Source organism: Canis lupus, chromosome 24, assembly GCF_048164855.1.
Source record: "Canis lupus baileyi chromosome 24, mCanLup2.hap1, whole genome shotgun sequence".
NCBI lineage: Eukaryota > Metazoa > Chordata > Mammalia > Carnivora > Canidae > Canis > Canis lupus.
Genome location: NC_132861.1, coordinates 49899574 through 49917524, shown reverse-complemented (window position 1 = coordinate 49917524; position 17951 = coordinate 49899574). Strand labels below are relative to the sequence as shown.

The 17951-nt window shown below is 55.8% G+C and overlaps 1 long non-coding RNA gene across 1 annotated transcript; it reads right to left on the bottom strand.

The window, feature by feature from the left end:
* Window positions 1-6669: 6669 nt before the first annotated feature.
* LOC140616531 (uncharacterized) lies at window positions 6670-15011 on the bottom strand. The gene is made up of 3 exons (XR_012016993.1): window positions 14765-15011; window positions 13385-13669; window positions 6670-7860 (listed from the first exon to the last, which is right to left on the bottom strand). It is a non-coding gene; the product is annotated as an uncharacterized lncRNA (long non-coding RNA).
* Window positions 15012-17951: the final 2940 nt, after the last annotated feature.

The following is a 17951-nucleotide window of genomic DNA, read 5'->3' as shown; positions in this document are numbered from 1 at the left end:
GCTCTCTCTCTTCCTCTTATCCTCTGCCATGCTGACCTTGGAGACCACACATGGCAAATGATGCTAGCTAGACATGCTGAGGACTGAGGCCTGAATGGATGTGGTTGCTAATCTTTGAAGGTGGCCCCAGTGAGCCACTCCGCCTAGTGTCCACACCTGTTTTAGTCTGTTTGAGTTACTATAACCAAATACCCAAGTCTGGGTGGCTTATAAATGACAGACAGTATATTTCTCACAGTTCTGGAGGCTGGAAAGTCAAATACCAATGTGCTGACAGATTTAGTGTTTGATGAGAGCTTCCTGCTTCATAGACTGCATCTTGTATACATGTGTCTCCCCGTGGTAGAATGGGTGACAAAGCTCTCTGGGGACCTGAGAGGAAGGCCTTGGACTCAAGCCAGTGGCAATGGTAAGGGGAAAGAAAGAATGGTTTTGATCTTTATACATTTACTCATTGGTCCATCTTTTTGTCGTCCATCCACCCACCCACCAGTCTACTCATCAATCCCACCCATCCACTTGTCCACCTACCTATTTATCCATCCATCAATCCATCCATCCACCTTTTCCCATCTATCCATCCATCCATCTATCCACCCAATCATCTGCCTGTCCATCCAACCATCCATCCATCCATCCATCCATCCATCCATCCATCCATCCATTCATGCATCTGTTCATCCATCCATCCATCCATCCATCCATCCATCCATCCATCCATCCATCCATCCAATCCTTGTTAAAGCTTGCCATGGGCCATGCCTGGGCTGGGGGTCATTTTAGGGTAAAACAGATATGGTCTTGCCCTTTGTTGGGAGCACTCAGTGAATTCCCTCAAACCCTGAAATGCTCAGATTTCATAGTCAGGTTCTCTTTTGCACAGCGCAGCTTCTCCCTCAAGCTCTTGTTTGGGGCCATGTTCCGTAACTTGTACTCTACATCCTCTCTGCCACTTCCCTGTCCCAATAGCAACAATGGAAGGTGGGAACTGTTCAGAGGTGAGGTGATCAGGGCTGAGAGAGGTTACAAATCTTGCCAGAGCACAAGGGGTGCTGGCATTCACACCAGAAGCCAAAGGCCACCAAATCTTAGTGCCTCTGCCCACACTCCACCGGGCCTTCCCCAATTCCGCTCTGGACACAGGATTTATCTTCTCACAGAGGCAACGCAGAGGCGATGCTGCAGGGAAGTGGAGATGTGAAGGCAGTAACATGCTTCCATCACTATCAGAGGAAGAGACGGCCGTGGGTTGGCTTTATGACCAAGGGACATAGTTTCTATGGGAAAGTACATGTCAAGCTCCAAACAAGTGACTTGGTAACACAGGGACTTGACCTGTGTACACACCAGGGGCCATCTGTAACTGTAAAGATTGTTTATTTTGAATGTGTACCTAACTGGACTTTCCTTTCCTCAGTCTCTTGTGTTTTGTTATGTTGTGCAAAGACCCTGTTCTAGTTAATTGGCAAAAGACACACTGTCCCTTAGCAGAGTATACATTTTCGTAAATACCCCCTAGAGATTTATTTCTTCACTATGGAAAATGTAATTCTGTTTTCCTAAGTGACGGGATGTGTTTATGCAGGGACTCCGAGTGGGCTCCGGGCCTGGCCAGATGGTTCTGGCTGTACTCTGTGTAACATGAGCACTGGAGCCCTAAGGCCTTCCTTGAGCCGCGTGACTCTCGGGGGAGCGGGGTCTGGGAGGCTGTGTGTCTGCAAGGCCTGCACACACCGAGCTCTACCTACAGGACGCCCAGTTCTGCTCCCTGGGCACCTTTGGTGGCATTTAGGGCAGGGGAGGGCTTGCTGGAACTGCGGTTTGGCCCTCCCTGCCAAGTGTGAGTCATGCCTATTTTCAGCTGCCTCACTCACCCAGGTGGGTGCTAACTGCCTTCTGCATTCGGCATCTCTGTTTCCTTTGTCGGTGGCGAGGCGAGCTGAGCACTTGGCATTTTCCAGCAGATACTTGTGCACATGTGACTCTTAGCAGGGCTGGCAATGGGCGGCGGAAGGAAAATTAGCCATTTTGGGAACTGGTGACATTATGACAGTGACATTTGTTGAGTAGCTTTATGGGCTCCGAAACCAATGGGCTGGAGCAGGGATGGCGAGTAGCAAGGCCCTTGCTGCGTTCTCCACTGATCCTACCAGTGGCAGACATGACTAAGTGATCATGATGCTGTCTTGCTGGGCTTGTACAGCCTCCAAAAGGGACCTCAATCAATTAGCAATGTCTGTCTCCGAGGGCGCAGGGTGGGAAGCAGCGCACTACTCTTTGCCATCTGAATTGGAGGGTGTTGGTATATAATTTAGTTATTTTCTAGAATTTACTTATATTTGCTTTATGGAAAACAGCTTGTCAGTACGTACAGAGCATCATTTTGGAGGTTGCACAGAAGCAGACCCCGAGATGGGAATGTGGCTGCAAGTCATGTTTCTGGGAGGTGGTCCAGGAGGCAGGGAGACAGGGCATGCGGTCACCCTGATTATCCCCGTGGGACCATGCTGGATGTCCCCAGAATTGTCCCTCTCTAGAGGCGAGGAGGTGAGGACTTTCTTCTGCTTCTTCAGCAAGCAGGTCATTGATTGAGGGCTGCTGGCAGACCGCTGGCGCCGGCACTCTTGTCCTGCACGCTGGGGGCTGTGCACGCTCTTGTGTCCAGAGAGAGCCCTCTCCCCACCTCGAGGTGCCCTCCCTGCCCCTCCCCTCTGGCACCTCAGAGTGATCAGGTTTGCCGGACTCTGTGATCCATCCTCAGCCCTCGAGGAACTGACTCCCGCTGGTGACCTCATGGGTGGCTTCTCTCGGGGGCGCTTTTGCAGCTTCTTAGTAAAATCTGGAGTTCTCATGCGTTGCCTCCAAATACCTGCTTTGGGGAAGGCAGTGAATGAGCAGTCGGGGTGTCAGAAGTCTGGGCTCAGGGGCTGGAGGAAAGCCCCCTGATGCCTGGTCATCCAGCCTTGGGGTGCACGTGATGTCTGTCTGTTACGTAATCTGTTGCCATTTCACTAATGACGAAATGTTTTCAGTGGTGGTGGCTTTGAGGGCGGCCGCGCTCTAGCGCAGTGGGACGGATTGAGCCCTCGAGGTCTCACCGGGCCTGTCCCGTCTGCGTGAGGACTCTAGCGCCACACACAAGCAGGGCTCACATCAGAAGGTTGTAAAGTTGGGGTGGGGGCTGGCTCCTCCAAACCCATGGAGGAGTCCCTCCCTGGCCAATGTGCCCACCTTACCCGCTCCCCAGCCCCTGTCTCACCCCTTTCTCTCCTGGTCCAGGTGCCTCCTTCCTTCTCTCAGGGAACGCACTCCCCTAGGCAGCTTCAGGCTCCAGGATGTCCCTCGCCCTCCAACCAGCATGACTGTCCCTCCTCTCCCCACCCCCCTGGCCTGGCTGCCTTTGGGGCCAAATTTCCTTGCTGGGGAGGAAGGATGCATGACTTTGTGGACATCTCCGAGGTCGTGGGGCACAGAGAACCTGCCTGGCACGCGGTGGGCACTCACCGAGCAGGGATCGAGGTGACTCCTCTGCAGGGCCACCTCCCTCTCTCTGCCCAAGGCTGGTTTTCCTTTGTGGCCACAAGAGGAGTCAGTTTGAAAGGGCTCAGCAGAGCAGCCAAGGGGCCTAGGCTGCAGGGGGAGGATGGAACCTGCCCCCATGCAGCAGTTAATGAGCCAGGAAGGGGTGGGGGTGGTGCAGCGCTCGAAGCCCCGGCAGAGATGTTTCCCAGCTGTTGTTCATTTGCGTGGGGGGCCCCTGAGCAGGAAATGGGTCTCAGCTGCAGGAGGGGGGTCTTCAGTTAAAAATGAAGGAGATGCGGCCGCTCCAGGGACAGATGCTAGGAGGGACTCTTTGGGGACCCAGCAATGTGGGCTCTGAAGAGAGGGGTCAGGATCCCTCCAGCTTGACAGCAGAGCTCATGGGGGGGGTGCCCGAGCCTGATCCCCAGGACAAGGAAGTCAGGGACATCCCTCCTCATCCTCCCCACGTGCCTCTGTCATCAGACTAACAGCGGGTCCTGTGTGATGAAGGAGTGAGGCTGGCTGTATGGGCAGAGTTTTGGGGGAGCCCCGGTGGCATTATGGGGGCGTGTGTCCCTGCAGGGACGTGGTGCGGCTGGAAGAAGAAATCACTCTCAGGCTGCCGGAGGCTGAGACGAGGCCTAGGAGGGCCATGGGCTTTGCTCCGTAATCCTGCTAAGGTGTGCCCACCCCATTCGCCCGCACTCAGCCGAGCATTCCACATATCCCACACGTAAAACTCACCAACCCCACGAGCTAATCACCAATATGAGCCCCAACGTGCCCGCCTGGCTCCTGACGACGCCGCAGAAGCAAGCCAACGGAGGAAGGCCGCCTTCCCCACGACTGGCACTGGAGCGATCCGATGTCTGTGGACAGAAAGTGAACCCTGACCCGTCCTGATACCTTATAAGGCATTTAACCCAAAATGAATCACACCCTGAGATGTAAAATAGAAAACCATGAGACTCGTAGAAAAAAACAGAGACCGACGGGTAGGGGAAGAGCTCTGAGATTTGGCATTGGACAGTGTGCCCCGTGGGAGGAAAGAATTGATGAATTAGACCCCGTGGGAAGGAAAACTTACGCTCTATAGAAGGATCCGCCAAGGAGACGAGAAGGCAGGCGGCGGACCGGGGCACAAGGTGCATGAAGGACGGGCCGGATGGAGGGCCGGCTTGGAACACGGCGAGCGCTCTTGCGGAGAGTGTCCGCAGAGTGACGGCCCCCGAGAGCCGTGCTGGGCACCGCGCCCGCCCGGAGAACCTTCTGCAGTGAAGGGAGCGGTCGCTGGCGCTGCCTGGTCTGGGAGCCTCAGCCGCAAGGGCCTCCCTCCCGGCCACCAGGGGGGCACGCCCGGCCGGCCCGGGGTCTTGGCCTGATTGCCGAGCCCCCTCCCTGCACCAGTGCTCACCCCACATGGCCAGGGATGTCTCAGGGACCCCAGGACAGTGCGGGCCAGATGCCAGGGGATCTCGGCTGCAGCCAAGAGTGCCCCAGAGAGCCCAGGAGGGAGAGAGATGGGCGTCGGTCCCACCTGCCCCCAGAGCAGTGTGAACGTGGTTGTGGGGGGGGGGGGGGCGCCTGGCTGGTGTGCACGTTCTGGGCCGGTGCTGTCCTGCTGCCCTCGCCGTGCATGGTGAAGCAGACCATGGCCTAGGAGGGGGCCGGCGTGACTGGGCATTGGGGAGGTGGCCAGTCCCTCTGCATTTCAGCTCATTGTGCCTCTGACATCAGCCTTGTCATCATCCCTCCTCAGGGGCGAGGACCTGGCCAGCTGCTGGCCACGATGGTGCAGGGCCCTGCAACCTCCTCGGGCCTGTGCTGTGGCCGGGTATGCTTTTCCCCAACTCCATGACACCTGCTAGAAGCAATGTTTTGGGCAGAAATGTATTGACTCTACATGTGGCCTGAACGTGGCCTGAGCGTGTTCACTCTGGGATTTGAAAAGATCGACTTTGTCCACCGGAGACCAGGACCCAGTTGGTCACTGCCACTTGGCAGCATTAGAACGGGGCGTAGTGTGACCCCTTGTTGGCCTGGCCCCGGCCCGTCTCGCCTCCCTGACCGTGTCCTCGCCCTGGCTGGTTTCCATCCCCCACCACCCTCCCTCCAGCCCGACCTTGCGCTTCCTCTGCCCTCGGGCCTCAAGTCATCTCCTTGCACTCGGAGTAATGGCCCAACCTTCTGGAGCTTTCCGGGTCATGACTCCAGTCAGGTCCCTGACTCCTCTCAAGCCCCACAGAGGCTGGTTTCACTACCCCAGTGAACATCACAGGTGTTCACGTACTGATGCAGACGTGGGGCTGGCTCCTCCTCTGCAGGGGAGGCCCCCGAGGCCCAGGGTCCTGGCCTGTCCGTCTCCAGGGCATCGCAGAAGAGTAGCCAACATGGAGAAGGTCCTCCACATGCGTGAGGAACGAGTGATCGAGCTCAGGCCGAGCACGGGACCATGCCTGGGACATGACACGGCCTTCATGGCGTCAGGAAGGAGGCAGGGCAGTGTCCCTGGCTGGAGGCCCCTGAGGACGACTGTTCCAGGCTGGCGTTCGGGTTGTTTATGGAGGAAGAGGCCGTGGATGGAGGTGCTGGGCTCAGCCCTGTGCAGACACCGGGAGCCCTGGACGCCTTTCCCTCCGGGCTGCCTTCTCCCCACATGAGCATCTTGAGCCCCATTCTCTGCCCCCGGTGGGATGTGTTAGCCCAGCCTGGGTCAAATAGGAACCCTCGGGTTTCCTGAGAATGGTTTTTAAATCTTTGACAGAAGTGTCATCCTATAAGATCTGGATGGGGATGTTGGGAAACCAGAGCGAGACGTGGAGATTCCATGGAGGCCCCGCACGCACGCTCTTTTTCCAGGATCATGTATGTCGGGCCATGACGTGTCCCTTGGCTGAGGTGGAAATGGGAGGATGGGGCTGCATGCAAAATGCTCTCCTGGAGGAGGGAGGAAGAGAGGGGAAGAGGGGGAGAGAGACGGGCTTGTAGGGAGGGGTCTTGCAGGGTAGGGACGGGGCCTTGACCTCGCACTGCTGTCCCACCCACCACTCTGAGAGTCCCACAGACCAGACTCGCCCTCACCCTGTCATGGTGGGAAGGGAGATAACAAGGAACAGTTGGATAAATACAACTTCCCACTCCAAGACGGGCCTCAGACATATCATGTTATTCCAAAAAAAATTTTTTTTAAGTGCAAAGATAAATTTCCCCATCTTGGCATTCTGAAGGGAGAGTTTTATTTTCCTTCTCTTCTGGGTGTTCTCTTCCAGCCTGGTAAAAGTCTGCTCAGATCGGGGGCCGAGAAGCATCCCGTGAGTGCGGCAGCTTCCAGAGGCAGCGGGACGGCTGGGCGGCCTCCTTCTCCTTCTTTGCCCCAGCTGGGCCTGCACCTGGCCCGGCCTCCCTGTCGTTTGTCCCTCCCCGTCAGCTTCATCACCTGCCCGGGCAGGTGGCCAGGGGACAGCCAGGCTCAGACACAGAGGGAGAGCGGATGGCTGGCGAGCTCTGGGGGAGGAGAGAGGTGCAGCTCGAGGAGGTGAGGTGGAGGACGGGTCAGGCCCCCTCCTCGTCCCGTGCCAGCCCGAGCTCCGTGGACTGGGCGCTTTGTGTCTGGGCCATCTGTCCTCCCACGGGGATGCTGGGGTGGGGTGCTGGGGTCATCCCTGGTTTGTTCACCCCTGTGTCCTTCCGGCCTAGAGCAGCTCCAGCAAGAGTCACTGATGGACGCATAAACAATGTCCCCGCACCCCCAGTTGCAGAGTGAGTGTAGACTGAAGCAAGGTGTGCGGATTCAAGTCCCGTGGAACCTCCAGGCCCGGGCAGGGATTGGGCACTGCCTGGCGGTTGCTGATTCCAGGTCTGCCTCCCGACCTTTCTGGCTTCCATTTCCCAGTTGGGAAACCTTGGGAGCTACAGGCCATGATGGCTAAGAGGTCGTTGGCGGAGGTCCGGAGGCCGGGCAGACAGGAGCACGGGCCCACCTGCCCGGGCACGCGTGGTTGTTCCTCACCGGGGACGCTCAGGTGTGTGAGCAGGTGTGTCTCCCAGCATCCGCTTTGTCTGCCCGTCACCCAGGGCTGCTGCAGAGGGGGCGGCACGTGGTCCCCCGACATCTGTCTACAAGGTCGACCTTGCAGGAGAGGAGCGGATGGGGGGGCGGAGATGCTGGTCGGGGGCTGCTCAGGTCCAGGCGAGTCAGGCCACGTCTGCTCTGCCTCCCGCTTTGAAATCAAAAGCCTTACAAGCAGGGGCGCCCACTGGCTCCGTCAGAAGACCCTGCGACTCGAACTCGGGGTGGTGAGCTCGAGCCCCACGGTGGGTGTGGAGATTTCCTACAATCTTAAAAAAAAAAAAAAAAAAAAAAAAAAAGCAAGCACCACACGGGTAATCAAAGCCAGCCACTTCCAAGCATAACCTTGTTGTCGTTGTGGGGCGAGCTGGAATCCCCCCCCAACCTGTGTCCTTTGTGTGTCAAGGACTCCGTGTCCCCTCAGGAATGATTAAAACACCGAGTGTCATGAAAAAGTCTTTGAACATTGTTAGACTTAGTAGCACACGCATTTGGATTACCCACCCCCACCCTCGTTAAAAAAGAAAACCTCTTAGTAAAACCCGTAACAGAATGCTGTCTTAAAATTAGGCACTTTCGGGGGCTGTTTCTGATTATGGTGGTTTCAGGTTTTTCTAATTATTCTGTCCCAAATGTTTATCTTTTGCCCTAGTGTGCAGAGGGCTCTGTTTATATAACATTATACGGTGAAACAGCTGTAGGCTTATGTCCTAGCCCTGCTTGGTACCGGAGGCGATTAATGTGCACGGACACCGAGCTCCCATCTACATGACTTCTGTATCCTTAAGCCAAAAATCAGGCTGCGGGGCTCGCTATCCAATCCTTTTTCCCCCCTCCTCAATTAAGGAATGTTTTCCTTTGGAAAGCCTAACAGACGTAGGAAAATAATACCACGCGTAGTTTTGTGTATCACAAACCTTCTCTGCTGAGAAGGCTCACATTGAGAGCGTCCCCAGCACCAGGGATCACGATGGCTACACTCTTCATGAGCTCCTGCGACACTTTTGTTTCTTACTATCAATTAAGTGATTTTTTTTTTTTTGAGATAGCAAGCAAGAAAAAAAATTCTGAATATTTCTTATTCTGATTTGGCGACTTAAATTGCCCTGGTTTCAAAATCTCTGTTGCAATATAATAATGTGTCAAGCCACGATCTGCCTCCATGCATTCTCCTGCTCCACAAACATTTGAATACCTACTCGGTGTCTGGCCCTGGGTCAGGGGCCAGGGGTTCATGCAATAGGTAAAGAAAGGTCCCAGCCTTGGGGAGCCTGGGGAGCCTGTACTTGTATGGAGGGGAACACCAAGGGACAGGCAAGCAAATTACATGAAAAGGATCCTTTTGGGGACACCTGGGTGGCTCAGTGGTTGAACATCTGGGTCTGGCTCAGGGTGTGATCCCGGGGTCCCAGGATCGAGTTTCGCTTCAGGCTTCCTGCAAGGAGCCTGCTTCTCCCTCTGCCTCTCTCTGTGTGTCTCTCATCAATCAATAAATAAAATCATTAAAAAAAGAAAAGAATTCTTTCGGATGGTAATGTTTTCAGGTGAACAATTGGGATCAGGCTCCCTGCTATGGGGCTTCTCACTCAGTAAGATCATGCATCCATCTCTGATGGATAGGTCCATCGGAGAAGGACAATCATCATATAGTCTCACTCATACATGGAATATAAGACATAGTGATAGGGATTATAAGGGAAAGGAAGGGAACTGAGTGGGAAAAATTAGAGAGGGAGACAAACCATAAGAGACCCCTAACTCTGGGAAACACAAAGGGTTACAGAATGGGAGGTGGGCTGGGATATGGGGTGACTGGGTGACAGGCATTGAGGAGGGCACTTCATGGGAGGAACACTGGCTATTATACAATATGCTGGCAAATTGAATTTAAATTAAAAAAGTGTAAAAAATAAATCTAAGAAACAAACAAACAAACAAACAAACAAAAAAGATCACACGTCCATGGCTGCTCTGGGCACTTGCGTGGGGCCCTGTCACAGGCTAGTTTCTGAGAGCTGTGCAACCCCCTCCAAGGGACACTTTGGCACAAGGACATGCCCCCAAGCTGGCTAAGATGCTCTTGGCACACTGGAGTCTGAAGCTCTTCCTCCCTTCTCCTCGTGTGGAGTTGGGCAGCCTCCCTGTCTGCAGACTCACCCACCTCCCCCTGTACCCTGTCCTTGTCGTGCTCGGCTTCCCCCAAGCACCCTCCTGGATGGCTAATCTCGTCTGGGTGTCAGCTTCTCGGGAGGACTGGACCAGCAAAGCGTGTTGAGTAAAGTATGAAGATTTAAACAGGGTGTTGTGAGACTTAAGGGCAGAGACATGAAAATGACCCCTGGTTGGAGGATATCAGGCTCCTGCCCTCACCTACGACTGCTCAGGGCTGCTTCCTGAGCGTCTTACTGTCAAATCCACACCTAGCAGAAGTGACTTCCTCCTTCCCTCCCTCCCTCCCTTCTTTCCTTCCCTCCTCCCATCCTTCCTTCCTTCCCTCTTTCCTTCCTCCTCTCTCCATCTCTTTCTCTCCTTCTTCCTCTGCCCCCCACCTCCCACAGCCGGGAACACTGTCCTGGTGAAGCTCGTCTCATTGTGATTCATAGTTTGCCTCAGCCAGGTGTTCCCTCCGTGGGCTCATCAGGCTCCCTACCCATGCCCCTGAATACCTTTGCTCCGACTCAGCTGCTCCGACTCACTGCAATAATCAAGCCCAGAGGAATATCTGTGGAAATCTTAGTTGGAGAATCAGGACTGGGTGTTGTTCAATACGTGGAAAAAATGCATTTTTTCCAAAGAACCGTACTCTACACGGTGGTCAGGCCCACAGCATTGCTGAGGCCCTGGTGAGGGCAGGTGTCAGGAGCCCCACTAAGGATCCACCCATCCTGCCCCCTGAGCTCTTCCCAGCTGTTGGTTACCCAAGGAAGACATCGTGCTCCCACGTGGTCCCAAGCCCTTGGCTATGTCGGGTTCCCCCATCTCGCAATGCCAGGGTAGGGGTGGCAACGGTCCAGGTGCGAGGCAGGGTCAGAGTCAGCCAGAAGCCTGGGGCACAGGAAGCTGGGGTGGGGGAGGCGTCAGGGCCAGCAGGAGGGTGGGGGACCCAGGGGCGACCCTGCTTAGTTCCCACTGTGCCGCATCTGGGGCCCCCCAGACCCAGCCAGGTCGTGGGCCCTCACACACCTGTCAGCTGTTCACGGTCCCGGGAGAGGACCCCGATGGGGCACCCACAGCTCTCGTTCCTGCTGAGTGACTGTGGGTGGTGCTTGGGGCTGTTGCTCGTTGTACCAGAGCCCCATACCGAGCCTCCCCACCCCGGAGAGTGCGCTGTGCAGGAACATGCCGTCCCAGGGGGGCGCCGAGCCGCCCCCTGCAGGGGTCTGTGTCTCCTGGAGCTGAGCAATCCTCTCCTCGCTGGGGCAGTCCAGACACAAGCCGAAAGGGTTTGTGAGTCACCTTCATCTTGCATGTGCTCAGTATGGGACGGATGGCGCCGCTCGAATGTTCACTTAAGCCACATTTCGTGGGGCGGAAAGAATGGCATGCTGCATAATTGTGCATATAATTACATGCAAATCTGGGGATTTAGACAAGGCCCAGGATGCAGCTTCTTCCAGTGCTGGCATGAAAACTCTAACGCATTTAACTTCTCACGTGTGTGACCCTTATCTCTGTCCGGACCGTGGGGCCGGAGGTGGGACACACGTGTAGGACGGAGATGCCAGCCAGTGTCCCCAGCCCTCTGGTCTGTTTTGCCAGGCCCTGAGTCCGGGTGGATATTGAGACCTCCATGGACACTGTCTCCTCTTCCGCTGGGACAGTCCTCCCCGCTGGACACTGGTGACTTTGGGCCTCACTGGCCGTCTCCGGCTGGAGACCTCAGGGGTCCAAGTGGGCCAACTCTGGCATCCCCAAGGCCCTCCCACCCCCCAGCCACGCTGCGTCTCTGGGACAAGTGGGACGATGCTGGCTTTAGTCGACACTTCATCAGTGAGTGGGCTTTAGTGAATTGTGGGGCGCTGTGGCCCCGTGGAGGAGGCCCCAAGGTGGGGGCGTGCAGAGGAAGGAGGGAGGCGCCCTGAGGGGGCTGCATGGACAGGATGTGGGGCAGGAGCCCCCTAGCACGGCAGCGCAGTGGGAGCCAGGCTGACGATTATTTTAGGGGCGTTTGGGGGAGTCGTGACTGCTTTCTCCCGGGCAATCCCGAGACATCCAGCAGTGGACATCTCCGCTGCTTCTGCTAACGTCTTGGCAGGTGGAGGATTTTTTTGCATGTGGAACAGGGTACACGAGGCCCCGATCCCGTTTCAGAGTCAGCAGGGGGGGATGAGCTGTGGGGCAGTGCTCGGGGTGCAGCCAACAGCAGAGTCGGGGGGAGGGGGGGGGAGGGGACGCGGCCAGAGAGCAAGATTTGTAAGCTTCGCCTCTGCAGTCCGAGAAATACAAATTTTGTGAGTTGATTATTTCCGAAGTGGGATTGGAGGTGACCTTATCAACTCAGGAAAAGAAAGAGAATGGGAGGGGGTGCCTCCGAGGAGGCGAGATTTCTCTGCCTTTGGAGAGCGGCTGGAGGGTCCTCACACGGACACGCGCACGGGGGCAGTACCGAGGGGATGCCCGGGGCTCAGGGCGGCCCTGTGGGGGGGCTGCGGATCTGAACTGGGGGGCTAAGTGGAGATGCACCCCCCTGACCCCCTGACTCCCAGAATATCTGCAGTGTAAGCCTCGCTCCCCTCCCAGGCCCCTCCACCTCCCCTGCAAACTCAGCCCACACGCCCACCGGCCGACCGAGCATCTGCTCTGAAGACACCTAACGAGTTATTTTGGGAGGGGTGACGTTGGCACGGCTGTGCTGGGCACCCCAGGGCCAGGCCCCGGCAGTCCGCTCTTGCCGGCCGGCCCTGCCGGCCATGGAAGGCGAGCTGAGCTGGCAACCTGCTGGAGAGGAGCGAAGTAGGGCACTCTCACTCTCACACTCCCTCACACTCACACCCAAATGCAGAAGGAAAGAGCGCTCAGAGAGGGGTGGGAGGGGTGCCCTCTGATCTCCCTTCAGAAACACCCCAGCCGAGGTCAGCCCAGGGATGGGCACCATCGGGGGTACGGGGTTCACTGGTTCCAGCCTGCGTGGGAGTCCTCTAAGAGGGTGACCTGTGCCCCAGACTCCCAAGGGCCCGGCTGAGATGTGCTCAGGGCTGCATGGCCCATGGGGTGGAGGGTGGGGGGCGTCCCCTCCTGGTCCTTTTTCCCCTCTCCTTCCACAGGAGCTAGACCTGCATCACCATCTGAGGGCTCTTCACACTTCTGGCTTCCTCCCCCCTTTTATTTTTCACAGGTGTTGGCGCCCAATAAATCTCTTGCATGTCTCTGCTTTGCAGAGGACCCAAGAATTAGGTTTAGGGGAGAGATGGCTCGCAGCCTGGTTGGCAAGGGGGCTCCCATCCCTAGTGGTATGTGGGCTGTGGATGGGGCCTGGCACAAGACAGGGGGCCCAGATGCCAACAGTTTTAATGGTGGTGACTTGAGAGATTGTCCCAGCGACGGGGACGCCTGGACAAGTGTGATCAGTCAGTCTGCTAGAAATAGGGAGGCAACAATATGAGGACAGCAGAAATGGTTGGTTATTACTGTGCTGCATTCACGACCGCAGGGGGACCCGTACAGAGGGGTCAATCCTGAGCTGGACCCTTGGAATGCAGAGAAAGAGCAACCATAACGGGAAGACCAAGTGGAAGTGCTGGAAAGTCCCCTCACCCCCCTTAGGCCAAGGTAGTGAATCAAAAACAATGTCACCTTCCGGAAGCTGGGTGGGTTGGCACCGTCTGCGCTGCCTTTGAAGATTTTAAGAACGTGATCTTTAAGAGGGTTCGTCCTTCTTCTATCACCCACCATGACACGAAGTTGGGTGTGCCTGGGGTGGTGGGGTGGGGGAGTCCATTCTACTGTGGAAATGGTGCTTCTGGGATGGAGCTGGGCAGGACCAGGGGGCACCAGGCCCCCTCTCCGTCACCTGCCACAGTGGGAGGGGCGCCCCTCCTCCAGCTGGCATCTCTGGCCCTGCGGGTGGTGTGATACGACCTGCAGAAGGAGGAGGCAGCCTGAGCTTGCTTGGTATCTGGAGGCCAGCTGGAAATGCTCGCCTGCTTGGATTTTAACCATCATAGGCTTTGCTGCCAACCCGTGTCATTCATTCCTAAACTCTGCTTTGCAGATGATCCAACCGACACAATAAAAATTAAAAAAAAAAAAAAAAAAAAAAACAAAGAAAAAAAAAACAAAAAAACCAACAACCCATCAAGATCAGAAGAAAAAAGTAAAAAGACATAAAAAACTCTAACCCAAACCCAGCTTCGTTAGCGTCTTCGGTGAATTAGAGAAAACCTGATGCATCCATGAAACATGAACACAGACCTATGAGAGCAGAGCAGCCACAGCCAGCAAGTGCCGTGGAGTCAGAAGTAGAGGTTGAGAGGGAGAAGGAATCCTCTGGAAAACAGTTCAGAAGACAAAGAAACAGAGACAAAGGGAGAAGAGGCCCACGGTCCGGTCCGTGTAGGAGCTCGCCGGTGTGACTAGCAGTGGCCTGGGGAACTGACAGTGGGGACAGCCTTCCTGCTCCCCGTGGGCTCCCTGGTGGCCCCCCCACCCCGCAGGGCTTCCTGGCTGGGCTGGTGAGCTGGTGCCTTTGAGAAGGTTCCTGCGCGGAGGGTGGGGGAGCTGCAGGTGCACAGGTCCTGGCCCATCCCCGTGAGCAGGCCAGGGGGCTGGGGGGCAAGGGGGTCTTGGTCCAGAGCTGCCGTGAGCAGCACAGCACAGGCCACCGGGGGACCCCCTGCTGCAGCTGGGGCTCCCGGGCCTCCTCTCCTCCTGTTTCCATTTGTCCTCCCGGCCAGAGAGGCCAGCAGGGGAGAGCAGGCAGGGCAGAGGGAGAGGAGAGGCAGCGCCAAGCAGAGAAAGGGGGGGAAGATGCCCTGCAAAGAACTCAAGCGCCAGACCGGCAGCAGGTCCCAGCAGCAGTCCCGTGGGGTGGGGGGCCCCCGGGAGTCCCAGGGATAGCGCCTCCAGGTGGGAGGGAGAGCGGCTGTCTGTCCGTGTTGCACACACGCTCAGCAGCTGCTAGGGGATGAGGGAGTGACAGGTGCCCTGCGTCCCGCTCAGGCCTCGGGAGCTTACCTGCCGCCCCTTTCCGCAGGAAGCCACTGGACCACAAACCCCTGAGTAGGGGAGGCTGGAGAAGGAGGCCGGCCTGCGTCCTCGAGGAGGCCTGGGGAGGGAGGCCAGGGCGCCGGAGGGAACGGGCGGGAAGCGGGGCGTCCCTGGGATGCGGGGGCAGCAGGTGGGGTGTGGACCCCGCGTCCGGGGCGTGCGTGCCCTTGCCCTGGGACTGTTGGCTTCTAGAAGGACAAGCGTGGAGGGAGACTACGTGGTGCGGGCGCGGGCCTGTTTAACTTTTAGATTCGATTTCGGGATCGTTTACTCAACGGGAAAGCATGTAAATGTTATTACTGTGTAGTCCCCAAATGAGAGTGCTGAGGCCTCCGGCGGAGCCGAGCGGGCGCAGGGAGGGGCAGAGGGACCGAGCAGGACCATCTGCTCACCGCGCGGGCTTCGGGGGGGCCCCAAGGGCCGGGGCTCCCCCCAGGCCCCGGTCTGTCGACTGCAGGCCCTCAGTTCTGGCGTCTCCCCGAGCCACTTCTTTCACAATTTCCCTTCTCTGTGTCAAGACTTCTGGGGTTGACTGACCTGTTCATGGTCTCATCTTGGTGCCTTGGTTGCAAAGTCCTTTTAGTTCTATTCCACCGTCTTGGTAATTTCCTCAATTTTGTTTCTTTTTTTTTTTTTAATAATAAAATAGGATTTTATTTATTTATTTGAGAGAGAGAGAGAACATGCAGGGGGAGGGGCAGAGGGAGAAGCAGACTCCCCGCTGAGCAGGTAGCCCGATGTGGGACTCGATCCCAGGACCCTAGGGGCATGTCCTGAGCCGGAGGCAGACGCTCAATCCACTGAGCCAACCCAGGTGCCCCTCAACTTTGTTTCTATCACTTTTGGGGGGTTTTTTGGTTCTCATCCTCATATATTTAACTCTCCAGTGATCATGGTTACTCTATTGTTGTTGTTTTAATGTTTTGGAGTAGTTTAGTTGTTTTAAGAATCTGTTATTTTATCTTGTTCTCTGAGATTTTATGCAGAGTCTCCATCACCCTCTTGTCTCCTTTCCCTTTTCCCTACACGTGTTGGCTTTCTGTGCTCTTGGATCGCTGTGTCAGGCACGTATGTGGAGTGGAGGCCTTGGGATGCCGACGGAAGGTCCTGCGCAGAGTGACCTGGAGGTGGGCAGCTTGTTTGTTAGGGACCCTTGCTGTCGATCCTCACACCTGACCGTCCACACCCCAAGTGACCTCGCATCCTCGTCCTGGCTGGGCATCGGGCCCGTGAGCCCCCTTCTGAGGGCAGCTCCCCCTTGCATTTTCCCGGGCCGCTGTAACCATCGCCACAAACTTGATGGTCTAGAAATGACAGAAGTTTACTTTCTCACCGTTCTGGAGGTTGGATGTCTGAAATCAAGATGTCAGCAGGGCCGTGGCCCCCCAGAGGCTCTTAGGAGGGTCCTCCCCTGCCTCTTGCAGCTTCTGGGGCTCTGGTTCCAGGTGTTTCTTGGTTTGTGGCACATCAGTCCCTTCTTCTCAGCCAAGTCCTCCTCTCCTGGCTCTTCAGCCTTCAATCCTTTATAAGGGCTGTTCATTGCCCAGGGCCCACCGGTAATCCAAGGTGTTTCCATCTCAAAACCTTGAAATTAATTATATGTGCAAAGACGTTTTCCCAAATAAAGTCACGTTCTGGGTTTCTGGGGCTTAGGATGTGGGCATATCATTGGGGGGGCCACCATTGGACCCACTATACTCCCTAAACCCCTGACATGTCCCCTTTCCAACCTAAATCCCTGTAGAGTGAGTTCTCTGCAGAGACTTGTCGGAGAAGACCAGGGGAAACAGCCACTTCTTGGGCCTCCAGGGAGCTATTATGCTCTGTGACACCGAATGGAAGGATAATAAGCTGCTTGAAGGGGGTCTCTCTCAATTTCTATTCATTTAGCAGATGCTCGTATTCTGTGTGGCACAGAAAGGGTCATTCCTGCTGGACCCGAGGTTGTCCAGAAACCTTATGAGACCAACTTCATGTTGGCTTCAACTATTTTAATAGGTGGGTCAATGTAAAACGGTTGGAAATCTGGCTTCTCCTGGATGTACCTTGATGGCTCCCGTTGGATGATGCTGGTGCCTGAGTCTTCCTCCAGGCTCGAGGACCCTTGGCTGGACCTTGACACTGGCCTTGCTCTCCCCTGAGCTGGCCTTCCTCTGGGTTGACTAGTTGTCTGTACTCCTTAAAACCCAGACCCCCGTGAGGAAAGCACAAGTCCATTGCCCTTCCAGGGTGGGCATTTCCGCAGAGTAGAGCCTGATTCCACAGAAGGGGACAGCATGATAATTTTAGGTGATGCAGGATGAGTCAGAAAGGGTCATTTTAGGGAGGTAAGTACTGCTTATAGTAATAAAAACACACACGATCCCTTAAAAGGAGTGGTAAAAATAAAAGAACAGAAACTGGATAAAGACACGGGGTGGGAGAGAGTGTACCAGAAACGCTGCACTATTCCTCAGAAGTGCTGACATTTTCTGTTTGGGGCCTGTTGCCTAGTGAAATTCCACAACTGGAGCGTCATTTTTGCTGGATCCAGGGTTGTCCAGAAACCTCATGAGACCAACGGCTTCTACTATTTTAATATGTGGGTCAATGGAAAACAGTTGGAAATCTGGTAGTTGGTTAAAATTTCACTGGCCAGGCCCCTGTTTGAATAGACACATTTATAATTCAGCTAATGCTCTAATAAATTACATCAAGAGGGAGTTAGAACATTTCAGGCAGGCTTTTGGGGGTGGGGGAAGTGCAGCCGGGAGGGGGCTGAAAGATGGGGAGCCCTCGGTGGTGCGGGGCCAGCTCGCTGGTGAGGAGGCGCTCTGCTGTGTGAGCTGCATCATCTGCGAAGCAGACGCGAAGCCCGGACGCCTGCAGGACCCATTTCGTTCCAAGGAATATTTACTCCTATATTTGAAAATTCGATGTCCCACAAAAAATGAGGTTTTGCAGCTTTTCTCGAAATGCTGGAAGATTCTGGCCACCGTGAGCTCACATCGCTGCAGGGCCGCGGGTGTTACCCTGAGTGGTTCCCACCTCGAATTAACTTCGGGGAGCTGTAGACACTGGGAATGGGGGTGGAGCCCGAGGGAGGGAGGCCAGCATCCCGGAGCCCCAAAGCTGTCTGTGGGAGGCATAGACAGGCATACCTGACATGCAGGTC